The sequence below is a fragment of the Muntiacus reevesi genome, chromosome 9, assembly GCF_963930625.1.
Source record: "Muntiacus reevesi chromosome 9, mMunRee1.1, whole genome shotgun sequence".
Taxonomy (NCBI): domain Eukaryota; kingdom Metazoa; phylum Chordata; class Mammalia; order Artiodactyla; family Cervidae; genus Muntiacus; species Muntiacus reevesi.
The window spans coordinates 42732618-42748298 of NC_089257.1; the positions used below are offsets into that span (position 1 = coordinate 42732618).

Below are 15681 nucleotides of genomic sequence, written 5' to 3' on the forward strand. Positions count from 1 at the left end.
AGGAAATTAAGACTGAGTTTAGTTCACTTATTCAAGAAGTCATCTCTATGGATGGGCTAAGTAACCTTACTGTGGTAAAAATTTCACAATGCGTATGTGCAGCAAATCATCACATTTTACACTTTGAACTTACAGCAGGTATATGTCAATCACATCTCAATAAAGCTGGGGGAATACAAGAATCAGGGGAGAAAATGTAATCTTTCATTTGCATTTCTCTCTATGCAGGGAATCATGGCTCACAGAAGGAGAGGAAACATTTCCAAATATGAGATTCTGACTTAAGGAAATTCATTAATAATCCATATTTTCATCTGTTAATTTTTTTCACTCTTGATTTCCTTCTGCTATTCATTCACTATTGTTTATTCATCTATTTTTTATTTATTCTTTTATATTGTTGTCACATCATTAGACACTATTTGAATTAAGGCTCTAGAGTGGTCAAGTGTGGATGGGGAAAGTTTTTGACACAGCTGCTCCTTTAGGGAGCTCAGATTTCTTGAGGGGAAGCAGATAGATATTAAAGAGTAGAAGAAAGTTTCAGGGGAGATATAAGCAAAGAGTCATTAAGTACAATGGACAGTTAAGTTCAGTTCAGTCACACAGTCATGCCTTACTCTTTGCAACCCCATAAATCACAGCACACCATGCCTCCCTGTCCAACCCAAGTCCCGGAGTCCACCCAAACCCATGTCCATCGAGTTGCTGATGCCAACCAACCATCTCATCCTCTTTGTCTCCTTCTCCTCCTGCCCTCAATATTTCCCAGCATCAGGGTCTTTTCCAATGAGTCAGCTCTTTGCATCAGGTGGCCAAACTATTTGAGTTTCAGCTTCAACATCAGTCCTTCCAATGAACACCCAGGACTGATCTCCTTTAGGATGGACTAGTTGGATCTCCTTGCAGTCCAAGGGACTCTCAAGAGTCCTCTCCAACACCACAGTTCAAAAGCATCAATTCTTAGGCACTCAGCTTTCTTTATAGTCCAACTCCCACAACCATACATGACCACTAGAAAAACCATAGCCTTTACTAAATGGACCTTTGTTGGCAAAGTAATGTCTCTGCTTTTTAATATGCTCTCTAGTTTGGTCATAATTTTCCTTCAAAGGAGTAAGTGTTTTTTAGTTTCATGGCTGCTATAACCATCTGCAATGATTTTGGAGCCCAGAAAAATAAAGCCAGCCACTGTTTCCATTGTTTCCCCATCTATGGGCCATGAAATGGGACTGGATGCCATGATCTTAGTTTTCTGAATGTTGAGCTTTAAGCCAACTTTTTCACTCTCCTCTTTCACTTTCATCAAGAGACTTTTTGTTCTTCTTCACTTTCTGCCATAAGGGTGGTGTCATCTGCATATCTGAGGTTATTGATATTTCTCTCAGCAATCTTGATTTCAGCTTGTGCTTCCTCCAGCCCAGCGTTTCTCATGATGTACTCTGCATATAAATTAAATAAGCATGGTGGCAATATACAGCCTTGACATACTCCTTTTCCTATTTGCAACCAGTCTGTTGTTCCATGCCCAGTTCTAACTGTTGCTTCCTGACCTGCATACAGATTTCTGAGGAGGCAGTTCAGGTACTCTAGTGTTCCCATATCTTTCAGAATTTTTCACAGTTCATTGTGATCCACACAGTCAAAGGCTTTGGCATAGTCAGTAAAGCAGAAGTCGATGTTTTTCTGGAACTCTCTTGCTTTTTCAATGATCCAACATATGTTGGCAATTTGATCTCTGCTTCCTCTGCCTTTTCTGAAACCACCATGAACATTTGGAAGTTCACGGTTCACATATTGCTGAAGCCTGGCTTGGAGAATTTAAGCATTACTTTACTAGCGTGTGAGATGAGTGCAATTGTGTAGTAGTTTGAGCATTCTTTGGCATTGTCTTTCTTTGGGATTGGAATGAAAACTGAACTTTTCCAGTCCTGTGGCCACTGCTGAGTTTTCCAAGTTTGCTGGCATATTGAGTGCAGCACTTTCACAGCATAATCGTGCAGGATTTGGCAGGGTCAAGTGCCTACATATTTCGGGACTCCCATGTGAAAACAACATGCCCAGGAATCCTAAAATCTAATTTTGACTACTTAAATATTGTAACATGGTATTAGGGTGCTTCAGATAAACAGAATCAATAGAATATGTGTGTAACCAGATATCTTAAATTTGTTATAATGAACTGGCTCTCACAATTACAGAGACCATGAAGTCCAGAGCCAAAAAGTCAATGCCATAGTTCCTGTCCAAATTTGAAGGTTTGAGAATCTGGAGTCAATCGTGTATGTTTCAGTTCAAATCTGAGACTGAAGGCAGAAGACTAATGTCCCAATTCAAAAACTTTCAGTGATTCCACCTGCCTGACTTCAGACTCTACTACAAAGCCACAGTCATCAAGACAGTGTGGTACTGTCATAAAGACAGAAATATACACCAATGCAACAGAATAGAAAGTCCAGAGATAAATCCACGAACCTATGGACACCTTATCTTTGACAAAGGAGGCAAGGATACACAATGGAAAAAAGACAACCTCTTCAACAAGTGATGCTGGGAAAACTGGTCAACCACTTGTAAAAGAATGAAACTAGAACACTTTCTAACACCATACACAAAAATAAACTCAACATGGATTAAAGATCTAAATGTAAGACCAGAAACTATAAAACTCCTAGAGGAGAACATAGGCAAAACACTCTCCGACATAAATCACAGCAGGATCCTCTATGACCCACTGCCCAGAATATTGAAAATAAAAGCAAAAATAAACAAATGGGACCTAATGAAACTTAAAAGCTTTTGCATAACAAAGGAAACTATAAGTAAGGTGAAAAGACAGCCCTCAGATTGGGAGAAAATAATAGCAAATGAAGCAACAAAGGATTAATCTCAAAAATATACAAGCAACTCCTACAGCTCATTTCCAGAAAAATAAATGACCCAATCAAAAAATGGGCCAAAGAACTAAACAGTCATTTCTCCAAAGAAGACATACAGATGGCTAACAAACACATGAAAAGATGCTCTACATCACTCATTATCAGAGAAATGCAAATCAAAACCACAATGAGGTACCATTACATGCCAGTCAGGATGGCTGCTATCCAAAAGTCTACAAGCAATAATTGCTGGAGAGGGTGTGGAGAAAAGGGAACCCTCTTACACTGTTGGTGGGAATGCAAACTAGTACAGCCACTATGGAAAACAGTGTGGAGATTTCTTAAAAAACTGGAATTAGAACTGCCATATGACCCAGCAATCCCACTTCTGGGCATACACACTGAGGAAACCAGATCTGAAAGAGACACGTGCACCCCAATGTTCATCGCAGCACTATTTATAATAGCCAGGACATGGAAGCAACCTAAATACCCATCAGCAGATGAATGGATAAGGAAGCTGTGGTACATATACACCATGGAATATTACTCAGCCATTAAAAAGAATTCATTTGGATCAGTTCTAATGAGATGGATGAAACTGGAGCCCATTATACAGAGTGAAGTAAGCCAGAAAGATAAAGATCATTACAGCATACTAACACATATATACAGAATTTAGAAAGATGGTAATGATTACCCTTTATGCAAAACAGAAAAAGAGACACAGATGTATAGAACAGACTTTTGAACTCTGTGGGAGAAGGTGAGGGTGGGATGTTTCGAAAGAACAGCATGTATATTATCTATGGTGAAATAGATCACCGGCCCAGGTGGGATGCATGAGACAGGTGCTTGGGCCAGGTGCACTGGGAGGACCCAGGGTAATCGGGTGAGGCGGGGGGGAGTAGGGAGGGAGAATTGGGATGGGGAATACATGTAAGTCCATGGCTGATTCATGTCAATGTATGACAAAACCCACTGAAATGTTGTGAAGTAATTAGCCTCCAACTAATAAAAATAATTGAAAAACAAAAACAAAAACTTTCAGTGATTCCTTTCTTACATGCTCTGCTTTTCATTCTATTCAGGAAATCAGCAGTTTGCATAAGGTCCAGCCATACTGGGGAGGGCAGTATGCTTTACTCAATTTACCAATTCAAATAATAAGCTCATCTAGAAATACCCTCACTAAAATACACAGAAACAGTGTTCAGCCACATATCTAGCCTTGAGGCCCAGTCAACCTGACACATAAAATTAACCATCACAACTGTCGTACTCTAAAACATTTCAAACAGCACCATAACAAGGTCTCCGGTTTCTGACAACATCTAAGATCAATCACCCAAGCTTAAGTTGCATACTGGTAATGATATGATACACAACCCATCATGATTCCAGCTGTGCCTCTGTCTTTTTCAGAATTGTGCAGGCCCATAACCAGAAGTCCCAGCCATGTCACCAAGTGTCCTGAAATGAGTTTCCTGGAAAATATCTCCCACCTTGTAGTGGTGTTTATAATTCTCTAGTTTATTCTTAAAAAGAGACCACTTTTATGTCTCTAGGGAATATTGATATAATTGATTGCTGGATAAAACCCAAGATGGTCCAGGCAAGAGCTGGTCCAATATATTACAAGTTTGATCATAGCGTGTGAAGGGCAGGACTAGCATCCTCCAGAGTGACCCTCTCTTCTTTGAGTGTCCAAATGATTCTGCCCCCAATATCCAATCCTTCAGGGCTTCTAGAGAAGCCAAACAGCCAGGACCTGACCCTGAAGAGCATCTTGAAAAGCCTGCGCTGAATCTCCTTTGTCCTAATGGAGTAGATGATGGCATTGAGCATGGGAGGCACAAAGAAGTAGATAAGAGACATGAAGGTGTGGACAGCATGGGGCAGGCCAGCACCAAAGTGGTGCACAATGGACACACTCACCATAGGCATGTAGAAGATGAGCACAGCTAGGACATGGGATACACATGTGTTGAGTGTGTTGAGGCAATCCCCTGGGGAGGCGATGGCTAGCACGGACTGAAAGATAAATATATAGGAGAGAAGAATGAGGGCAGAGTCCAGCCCAAAGGTGAAAAGCACAATGGACAGTCTGTAGTGGCTATTGAGGGAGACATCAGTGCATGCCAGCTTGATCATATCCACGTGAAGGCAGTAGGCATGGGAAAGGATGTTCCGGGGGTGGTAGAAAGGTAGTCTGTGCAGCAGCAGTGGGAAGACCAGGATGAGGGCAAAGTTTCATAGGACAGTACTCCGGCCCATGGCCACAATGCGGGCATGGGTGAGCACAGTGGCATAGTGCAGTGGATTGCAGATGGCCACGTAGTGATCGAAGCTCATGGCCAGAAGGATGCCAGACTCTGTCCAAGAGAAGAGGTGGATGAAAAACATCTGGGCTAAGCATAGAGTAAAGGCAATCACCCGGGCCCAGAAGCAGACAGCAGCCAGCACGGTCGGCACTGTGGAAAATGACACCCCCAAGTCGTTGACAGACAATAGGGCCAAGAAGTAGTACATGGGCTGGTGCAGACTAGGCTCCTCCTTAACAATGAGGAGGATCAGAGTGTTTCTCACAATGGCGATGGCATAGAGCAGAAGGAGAGGGAAAGATAGCCAGGGTCCCACGGCTTCATTCCTGGGAAGCTCGTCAAGATACAGATGGGATCATCAGAGACATTGATCTTGAAGTTGCCCGTGAGAGGTTGGGGACAACTGTCATTAGCCAGTATGACTTTTTGGAGAAATTATACCATATGTCTAAGATTACTACTGCTCCCAGAGAGGAAAAGAAACACTTAGGTTCATAAATTACGATTATTCCTAGATTTTATTCTTAAAATACACTGGGAGGATGACCAGAAGGTCATGAAATGCTGGTAGCTGAGAAAAAGAGGTCTTTCTTAGACTCTTTCAGAAAAGAGTCAATAGGTACTCAGGGTGGTTGACTAGCTCTCTAAGTGTTACTGGTTGTCTTCTAGCTGACTTCCTTATGATCATTTTCACAGCTGCCCTGCAAATATCCCCAAATTTCATAGCCATGATCTTACCTACCTCCTAAGAGATGAAAACACTTATATCCAGCCTGACAGACAAGGAACCAAGGGTGCAAGGAAGGAAAAGGAATTATTCCAGGTTTTCTTGGGAAGCAGTTACATGGCTAGAACTGTAACAGTAATTCGGTTCCCATCCTGAGGTGACTTTGTTATCCAGAATCCCACATTTCACCCTGGAAGCATACATGAAGGAAGCTTGGGAAGTCAGCATGTCTCAAAAGGCATCATAGTTTTGTCAGTAAAGCATATAGAATCAGAACACACTGGGTTTAATCTGTGATGCTTTCACTTATTAGCTGTATGACATTAGGTAGATTTCTTAAACTCTCTTCTTCAGTTTCTTTATTTTATAGATAAAGATAAAATAGAGTTGCCCTAGGGATATGCATACATGCTACATATGACAAAAGGAGAGAGACAGAAAAAAAACTTGAACTTGGAACATGTCCCATCATAGTCAGAATTACAGAAGTATTGCTATTATTATCATTTAACATCATTTTTAGATGGAAAACAAATTATATAGTATGTTTTCTTTGACAAAAGCCACAGAATATATTTACACTAAACTTTAATATGCATTTTTAAACCACATATTATCATATAATAAATTATTGTAGAGTCAAGCAAAAGTTAATTGCAAAAGCTTAAGAAAAAATAGGAGAGAAAAAATTATAACATTAGAAAAATACTATCCATTACCTTATTTTTCCTATGAGTGGTTAAAAACAGCAATCTTCAATTTGCACAATAGATCATAACTTTTCATCTCACAGACTTTCAAATTCAAGAGGAGTAGATGATGAGAAATGTTTCCTTGACGCAGAACCAATGAGGTTGTGAGAAGGGGTACTAAAAGGGTAATCAATGAATCTTGCATCTTTTCCTATGGTCTATCACACAGAGGACTTTCAACTTTCTGGGAAAGAAACTACATTTAGGAATATTTAATAATATTTCTGTGACATGTGCAAAACCCTTTAATACACTGTGATAAGTGACTTTGCTTGTTAGTTCCCCTTTGCCTCTCATGGATAATTTCTAACACTTAAGTGTAATTACCCACCACTGATTACTTTATTATTTTAAGTGACCCCTGGGGGACATTTTGCTTTTTCTCTTCCAGAAGCTCAGTACCACATCAATGAACAATCAGATTCAAAATCAGAGAGAAATTCTCTATCAGTGCGATAAGTGTCTGGGACAAAATTTTCAGGGAATTACTGCTGAAGAATGGGGATGCTGAGTAGCAGCATTGGGTTTGAAGAAGTAGGGAGGATGAGCCAGCTAATCCCTGGGAAAGCTGTACAATATACTGACATCTCATTAGTACACATAGACAAACTGTCACTGAGGATTTGAGGGGAGACAGTCTTAAGGACATGCATGGGTCATCCACTTCTTGAGAATCCCACTCTTGAGTTCTACTTTATCATGTCACAAGTTCTAGTATAAGTCTAGAATTGCCTTAACTAAAAACCTCTTGCTCTAGAATAGGGCCTGTTTTAGTACGTCTTTCCTGTCCTAATTTGAGATGCTTCTTGAGTTCAGCAAGTGCTCCTCTCTGTTCCTTAATATTGTTTTCTCAATATTCATGCCAAAAGAAAGTGGGGGCAGAAGATGGAGAGAGAAGTGATAGAGAGAGAAAGATTGAAGGGCAAGATGAAAGACAGAGAGTGAGGAAGAGGCAGAGAAGAGGGGATGAATATAGGAGAAGTCCCTATTCTTTGCATGTCGGGGAAAAGGACAGGTTGGGTGAGAGAAAGGAAGTGTAAGACCAGAGAAGGGATTTTAGGGAGACAGTGGTTGGAAAATTAAACCTGGAGAGGGAGAAGAAAGAGAAAAGAAAAAAGAAGACAGAATAACAGTGATAGGGAAATGCCCCAATTGGACCCTGGTGCTCCAAGAAGTTTGGGCTATGCTTTCTCCAAGCGAGGACAAGGCTGCAGAAGATGCTACATGCACCAAATTTTACAGGAGTTGCCTATCAGGCTCTGAGCCATGGAGGAGCTATAGTAAAGCCATAATGTCTCCCAGGTAAACCCATTTGGGAATAGGCTCCTCACAGTGGGATCCCGCTAGACACCTCTTGTTCTATTCCCATGGTTGTTTCAGACCTGTCTGCAAAGGCCAAGGCAACACGACTGTGACTCTGCAGGACCCTTTGGGGCCTTCCTACGGATGATCCCTCCCCCGTGTCCTCTGCCTGCCTCTCTTTGGTACAAAAGCTGTAGTGTCTGCAGATTCCTCTGTGTCACAAAATATTTGACTCAAGAATTAATAATAATAATTGATATGACCATGCAGTGACGAAAGGAGCAGTTGGGCCATGAGAACTGGTAACAATTTAATCATCCTATGGCAGTTACAGAATCTGTAGTTCCTCCCTGAAATACAGAGTCAATTGTATCTGATGCACATTTCCTGAGTGGTTAAACAGATGCTAAGCTCCCCACCAAATGGAAGTGAACTACTGAAATACCATGAGCCTGGACCCCCAGTCTGGCTGGAGCCCCAAGATTGATAACGTTAACCCTGTGACACCGTCTGATACCTCACCATCAACCAGTCAGAGAATTGTGCACAAGCTTATCACAGACCCTGCAATCCTCCTCCCTCACCTTGCCTTTACAAATGCTTTACTGAAACTCGTTGGCAAGTTCTGGGTTTTGAGCACCAGCTGCCCCAGACTCCTGCCTAGCGCTTTCCTCCAACAATAAATGCGGCACCTTTACCAGCAGCCAGTGGCAGTAGGTGTCAGTGGATTGGCTTTCCTGCCTGTAGGCAAGTGAACTTAAGTTTACTTTCAGTAATACCTTCTCTCCTCCCAGCTGAGCAGGGCTTAGCTGCCCTCACACCAGGTCCCCATGGCCCCTTAGATCTTCTCCAGGGTGGGTTCCAAGGGCTCTGTAAGATGCAGAGTGTGAGTGCCAAAAACATAACTAATTCCTCCTGACCTTCAGCTCCGTGGTTTCTTTTCTCCATGCCAAGTTCCCCTTCTCTTCTTAAGGAATATTCAGAAGTCAAAATATAGAGTTGGTTAGAGTTGTAAGAGGTAGAAATACAATTATCATCAATAATACTCTGTGTTTATAATTTTCCTTAGACTCCATGAAGAAGTTATTAAGCATTGTCATTTTCAATCTTAACTACCAAATTTGGAGAGAAATGGTATCTTCCCATTTTCTGGTGAGAGAAATGAATCGCCCAGGAGGTCAAATTAGGTTCAAAGTTATCATACCGCTGAGCAGCAGAGCTGCTGGGGAAGGAAATGTCAACCCGCTCCAGTATTCTTGCCTGGAGAATCTCACGGACTGAGGAACCTGGGGAAATACAGCACATGGTGTCGCAAAGAGGCAGATGCGAATGAAGTGACTGAACACGAGCACAGCTGCCTTCAAACATAGATCATTCATTTAATCACTTAACATTCTCAGAAAACCTAATAATTTTTATCCAGTAAAGACCCTGGACCATGTTTCATCTACCTGTTAATCATTACCATCTCTACCTTTTTTCCTTTTTATCCTTTTTTTCCTACTTAATTGATTGTCTTTATGCTTCTGCCTCTCTCTGCAACATCCCACAAAAATAGAGGAAACTACAAAGGAAAAGAATAAAAGAAGCTAAATCAATCTTTCTCATTCTCATGACCATAAATTTCTGGCATTCCCACAAGGCTATCAGCTAAGATCTGGGATACAAACTTGGCCCCTTCCTCTGTACCCTCCAGCCAGATCTAGGGCTTGCCTTGTCTGAGGTGTCACATGTGTAAATGGGTCCTAGGCAGTTGAGCTTTCAAGTTTCAATGATTACACAATTCTATGATTTTTTAAAATTTTGTTATTAAGACAATTTATATACCATCAAATTTGTAGATTCACTATTTTTTTTTAGCATATTTGCAAAGTTTACAGAACATTTTTAATCACTTTGAAATGAAATCCCATTACCATTAGCAGCCACTCCTCATTCTCATTTATCCCAGACCCAGGTAATAACTAATTTACTTTCAGTTCCTGTAGATCTCTCTATTCTGCAAATTTAATTAAAATGCAAATTATTTATTTATTAGAAACAACTCTTCTTTAAATATTCATAAACAAACTTTCATGTGAAAATATGTTTTAGTTCTTTTGAGTATTTATTAATGCCTAGCAATAAAAGTGTTGAGTCACTAGTAACTCTATGTATAACTGTTTGAAAAAAAGCCTAACTGTTGTCCAAAGTGGCTTCACCAAAATTTACATTCCCACCTGCAAAGTATGAAGAATCATTTTCTCCATATGTTTCTACCATTTGCTATTTTCTGATTTGGTTTTTATTTTATTTTTGCTGATAACTCTTTTAATGTGTGGAGTGATATCTCATAGTGGTTTTGATTTGTATTTCCCTAATGACTAGTGAAGCTAAACATCTCTTTTGAACTTATTATCTATTTGTCTATCTCTGCAGAAATGGATGCTCAAATCATTTGCGTATTTTTAATTCATTTGTCTTTTTGTTGTTGTGTTATAAGAGCTCTTTGTATATTTTGGGTATTAAATTCTTTTCTTATTAATCAATTTATTTTAATTTGAGGTTATATATTTAATTGGAGGCTTTACAATAACTTTACAATATTCTAGTGGTTTTTGCCATGCACTGACATGAATCAGCCATGGGACTTATCAGGTACATGATTTGTAAAACTTCTCTCCCTTTCTGTAGTTTGTCTTTTTCACTTTCCTGACACTGACCTACGAATACTAAAAGTGTATTTTCTATAAAGTCCGGTTTTCCTATTTTTTTCCGCTTTGGTCCCTTGTGCTATTGGTGTGTCATAAAACCATCATCTAACACAGGCACACAAAGACTTACACTTAAGGTTTTCTCTAAGGATGTTGTAGATCTGTCTTACATTTAGATGTTTGATTAATTTAGAGCTAAGTTTGGAAGGGAGTCCAATTTCAGTCTTTTGCATATGGATATCCAATTATCACTGCTTCTTCCAAATCTCTAGAGTAATCCCCTTGGGTTTTCATACATGAGCGTCACAAAGAGTTAATAAATAACTGCACTTATCAAGCCTGTTGACAAGAGGAGTCTGGAATCCCAAGTTCATATGAAGACACTCACTGAGGACAGATAAGACTTAAAACAGAACAGATCAGACTTTTCAGATGACACACTCAGATCCCTTCACCCTTTTAATCACACTTGCACACGTGCATGGAATCAAAATTTTCATATCTACCCCCCCCAAAAAAATTACATTTGGCAGTACAGTACCTGCACAAGCCTCCACACACCCTCCCACAGAGCCTCACACTCATAGCTGACACGCATTACAGAGCTCAACCTCAGTGCGCTTCACTTGTCAATGCATGCCAATCACACAGGTATGTTTTTGAATTGAAAATGCTATGTTCTGAGAAAGAGCTCCAAGTTCAGTGATTGAAGCTTATGTCTTAGAAGGAGACCTCAAACACATAGCCATCAGAGTGACCCAGAAACAAGACTGAGTGGGAAAAGTTGGAGACAATTCCCCCATTCCACCCAGAGTGGTCCTCTGGCACAGTGTCTTTTTTCTATGACTTTCCCTGGAAAGCAATCTTGATTATACCTAATCTCTTGGTCCTCCTATCTATACATGCTCACAGAGTAGCAGCTGCCTTATAATGACTATTTGAAATCTTCCTCTGTGGGCAAGAATAGACTGGGTAAAGAGAGGAAGAGAAAAGACTTTAGCTCCCTTGTGTGGCACCCAAGCTTCTTTCCTTTAGTGGCTGGGGCCATCTGTGAAAATCTTAAAGCAGATAAGACAGGTTTTCCACATTTATTTGACTCTTCGGAGTCCAGATAATGAACAACGGTATTGTAGCAATGTAGACACTGGAGTGCCTTGAAAGTAAAAGATAGAAAGTAAAGTATCAGCCATATAAATGGACAGTTAAGTGAGGGAAAAACATCATACCTTGAATCAGGAGACCTAAGACTTCATTTCAGTTCTGACAGTAAGATATGTTATGATCTGAGTTACATCAGTTCATTTCTCTGAACTTGGGTTTCATTTTGCTAAGACAGAGATACAATTACTCTATTCTCTATCACTCCTACATGTGGCTATGGGACCAAGAGCTTGTAAAAAATCGGGAGCATATTGAGTGAATACATGGCTGTTGTAGAGTGGAAGTATTATATACATCTTCCCTCAGTAACACTGTATACCTAAAAGGATCCATTGTAAAATGTCTGGAATCCTGAGCATTAGTTCTGAGTTTGTCACAAGAGTGTTACTTAACCTTGAGAAAATCCTTCCCTTCTCTGGGAAGTCTCAATTTATAAAAGCAACAATTCTGGCATCCTCGTCTCAGCTTTTCTGTCTATTCACAATTTAATATTAAAAAGTACCACAACCTTTTTGAGACTCAGTTTTTGTATTTATGAATTAGAAATGCAAACAACTGGCTTACTTATTTATGGGTGATAAACAGTGAATCATATAGTCTTTCTAGAATTTATTTATTTTTTAATTGAAGGATAAAGCATATAGTCTTATTAAGTTTCTATACCTTCATAGGAAGGACTGATGCTGAAGCTGAATCTCCAGTACTTTGGCCACCTCATGCGAAGAGTTGACTCATTGGAAAAGACCCTGATGCTGGGAGGGATTGGGGGCAGGAGGAGAAGGGGATGACAGAGGATGAGATGGTTCGATGGAATTACCAACTCAATGGACATGAGTTTGAGTAAACTCCCGGAGTTGGTGATGGACAGGGAGGCCTGGTATGCTGCAGTTCATGGGGTTGCAAAGAGTCGGACATGACTGAGCGACTTGAACTGACTGAACTGAACTGAGAGAAGGGAAGGGATTTTCTCAAGTGTTTCTCTTAAATAACACTTTTGCGACAAACACAGAGCTAAAGCTCAAGATTCCAGTCCTCTTACAAAGGATGCTTTTAGGTATACAATGTTACTGAGGGAAGTTGTATATAATACCACCACTCTACAACAGTCATGTGTTCGCTCATCCAGGATGTCTACTGTTGGTGAATTCTAGGACACTTTACTCCCTCCTTCAATCTGCTTCTATCAGCACTTGGCATCCTGATCTGGCTGTTACATGCAACCATTAACTGGGGGGAAGTATAAGACTTCAGGCTGACTTTGGGTAGTTAGAAGTGCTGTCTCCCCAGATAGCATGTCGACTACACCTCTTGCTTTCTTCCACTGAACTCACACATGTACTCAAAATAATGTAGATATTCAGTTATGGAGCATTTGAGTATATTCAGGTTGCCTACTCTCTTTGTAGGCACTTTGGGTGAGACATAAAAATAAGTCATTTGGTGTGTATTTGGGCAGTTACCTTACAAACACAGAGTAAGTAAGCAAAATATTGTAGCATTAAGGCAAGAAGTCAATACTATATTGCTAAGATGTTACTAAGATTAAGTCTTTTGGTGAATATTGATCAATCTTTCTAGGTACAGACACAGTCATGTTGTCTGGAGTTTGCAATTGCATAAAGATGCAGTCTCAGCTCAACAGGATTTTGGAAAGTGATGGACGAACAGAAACAGAAAGACAACTAAGGATTAAGTTAGAGAGGAAAGGCTTTTGAAAGACAAAGAAACTTGCCCAGAGTTTAAAAATTAGAAAGATAAGGAAAAAGTCTCCTTGGGCAAAGGGAATACTGATACTGTAAACTTTAAGAAAGAAAGAGAGAGAGACAATATATATTGCTGCATGTATTGGGACAGAAAAACAACTGAATGATGTGCAAAATGTGGTAGGAGATATGTCTAGAGGGGTTATACAGGGCAAATGCCTAAATTCTTATCATGGCACTTGGATATAGAACTAAAAGCACAATTGATGAGCATAGGAATTAGCAGATGAAAAATTGATTTATGTTTTAGAAACTTTTAAGTTTCTTAAGAAAATGATAAAAATAAATATTTTTCTCAGCTTAAAAAAGGTGAGTTAACAGAAAAGTCATCATTTTATGTGAGTGAAGCAGATCTCTCATGCTGCAGGACAGGTGTACCATCACCCCTTGGACAGAGCCCTTTGTTTGTCATGCAGAATGTCGGCATCCAACATCAGCGAAGACCATCTCCCAGCCACTCTTCCTGATGGGGATCCCAGGGCTAGAGTGGGCTCATGTCTGGATTGCCATCCCCTTTTGTGCCATGTATCTGGTAGCACTGGCTGGGAACGCCACCCTCATCCTGGACATAGTGACAGACAGTGCCCTTCATGCGCCCATGTACCTCTTCCTTGGCCTCCTCTCACTCATTGACCTGGCTCTCAGCTCCACCACTGTGCCCAAAACGTTGGTTGTTTTGTGGTTCCAAGCAGGTGAGATTTCCTCTGATGGGTGCCTGGCCCAGATGTTTTGTGTCCATTCTATTTATGCTCTAGAGTCCTTGGTTCTTCTTGCCATGGCCTTTGGTCGATACATGGCTATCTGCCACCCATTGAGATACACATCCATAGTCAACCATGCTGTCATAGGTAGAACTGGCCTTGTGAGTATATTCAGGGGTATAGCTGTTCTCTCCCCCTTCATCTTCCTGTTGAGGTAACTGCCCTACTGTCAGCACCATGTCATGACACAGATATACTATGAGCACATGGGCATTGCTTGACTGGCCTGTGCCAGTCACTGTCAATAATGACATGACTGAGCGACTAAACTGAACTGAACTGATGCTGGGAAAGATTGAAGGCAGGAGGAGATGGGACAACAGAGGGTGAGGTGGATGGATGGATAGCATCACTGACTCAATGGACATGAGTTTGGGTAAATGCCAGGAGTTGGTGATGGAGAGGGAGGCCTGGTGTGCTGCATTCCATGGGGACGCAAAAAGTTCGACACGACTGAACGACTGAACTGAACTGAACTGAAAGACAGGACTAACAGAGGCGGCCTGTTGCATTGCTTCGTGATCTGCTATACTGTTATAAAAGAAGATAGGGCCATTTCGCTGATGTCCCTAGCAAGGTATTGCATTGGCTTGTTTTGGGAGCTGAGCCACATGGAGGAGTTCAGAAATAAAAGAAGCATTGAGAACAGGTGTGCCCTTCTGAGTCGGGAATCCCCTCTCCCTCCAGATCATAATGTTAGAATGTAATATGTTGTAGACATACTTGGAGTCAGTGTAACTGTTTACAGTTACTTGGCTAGGGTCAAGGCCTGTGTAAGAGCTATCATTTCAGCCTGTTGTGAGGATGTGTGAGCTGGGAGTGTGGTTGACTTGATGAGGCAAGGGGAAAACATTTGTCAGGATGTCCCTGGACTATAGTGTATCCAGCCCCAATGGGGCTTATTTCTGGGCATTGCCATGTATGAACCAGGATGGGACATTCGGGTCAGTAAGGGGCTGATCGGTTATATGTTCAAAGGGGTTTAAGTGTCATATCTAAGGGCTAAACACAGTCATGAGATAGTTATTCTACTTCTGGATCTGGTGTAGGGAGTAAACTAGCAGAATTAAGAGGTTTACCAGGCAGAAAAGAAAGGGGTGGGTCAAGGAGTTGTGCATGGAGGATCTGTAGTCGAGCAGGGGGCAGAGAAAGGAAAGCCCAGTGAGAGAGTAAATCTTTGAAGAAATGAGGTAAGCATACATTTAGAGGACCATTTCAGGTCAGATTTTGGGCTTCAGGTATTAAGAGGGTAGTTGCAGCTAAGGCCTGGAGACAAGGTGGCCATCCGAGGGTGACGAGATCAAGTGGTTTAGATAAGT

General features: G+C 40.9%; 1 pseudogene; it reads right to left on the reverse strand.

Moving 5' to 3' along the window:
- Positions 1-4526: 4526 nt before the first annotated feature.
- LOC136174504 (olfactory receptor 51I2-like) lies at positions 4527-14541 on the reverse strand (annotated as a pseudogene).
- Positions 14542-15681: the final 1140 nt, after the last annotated feature.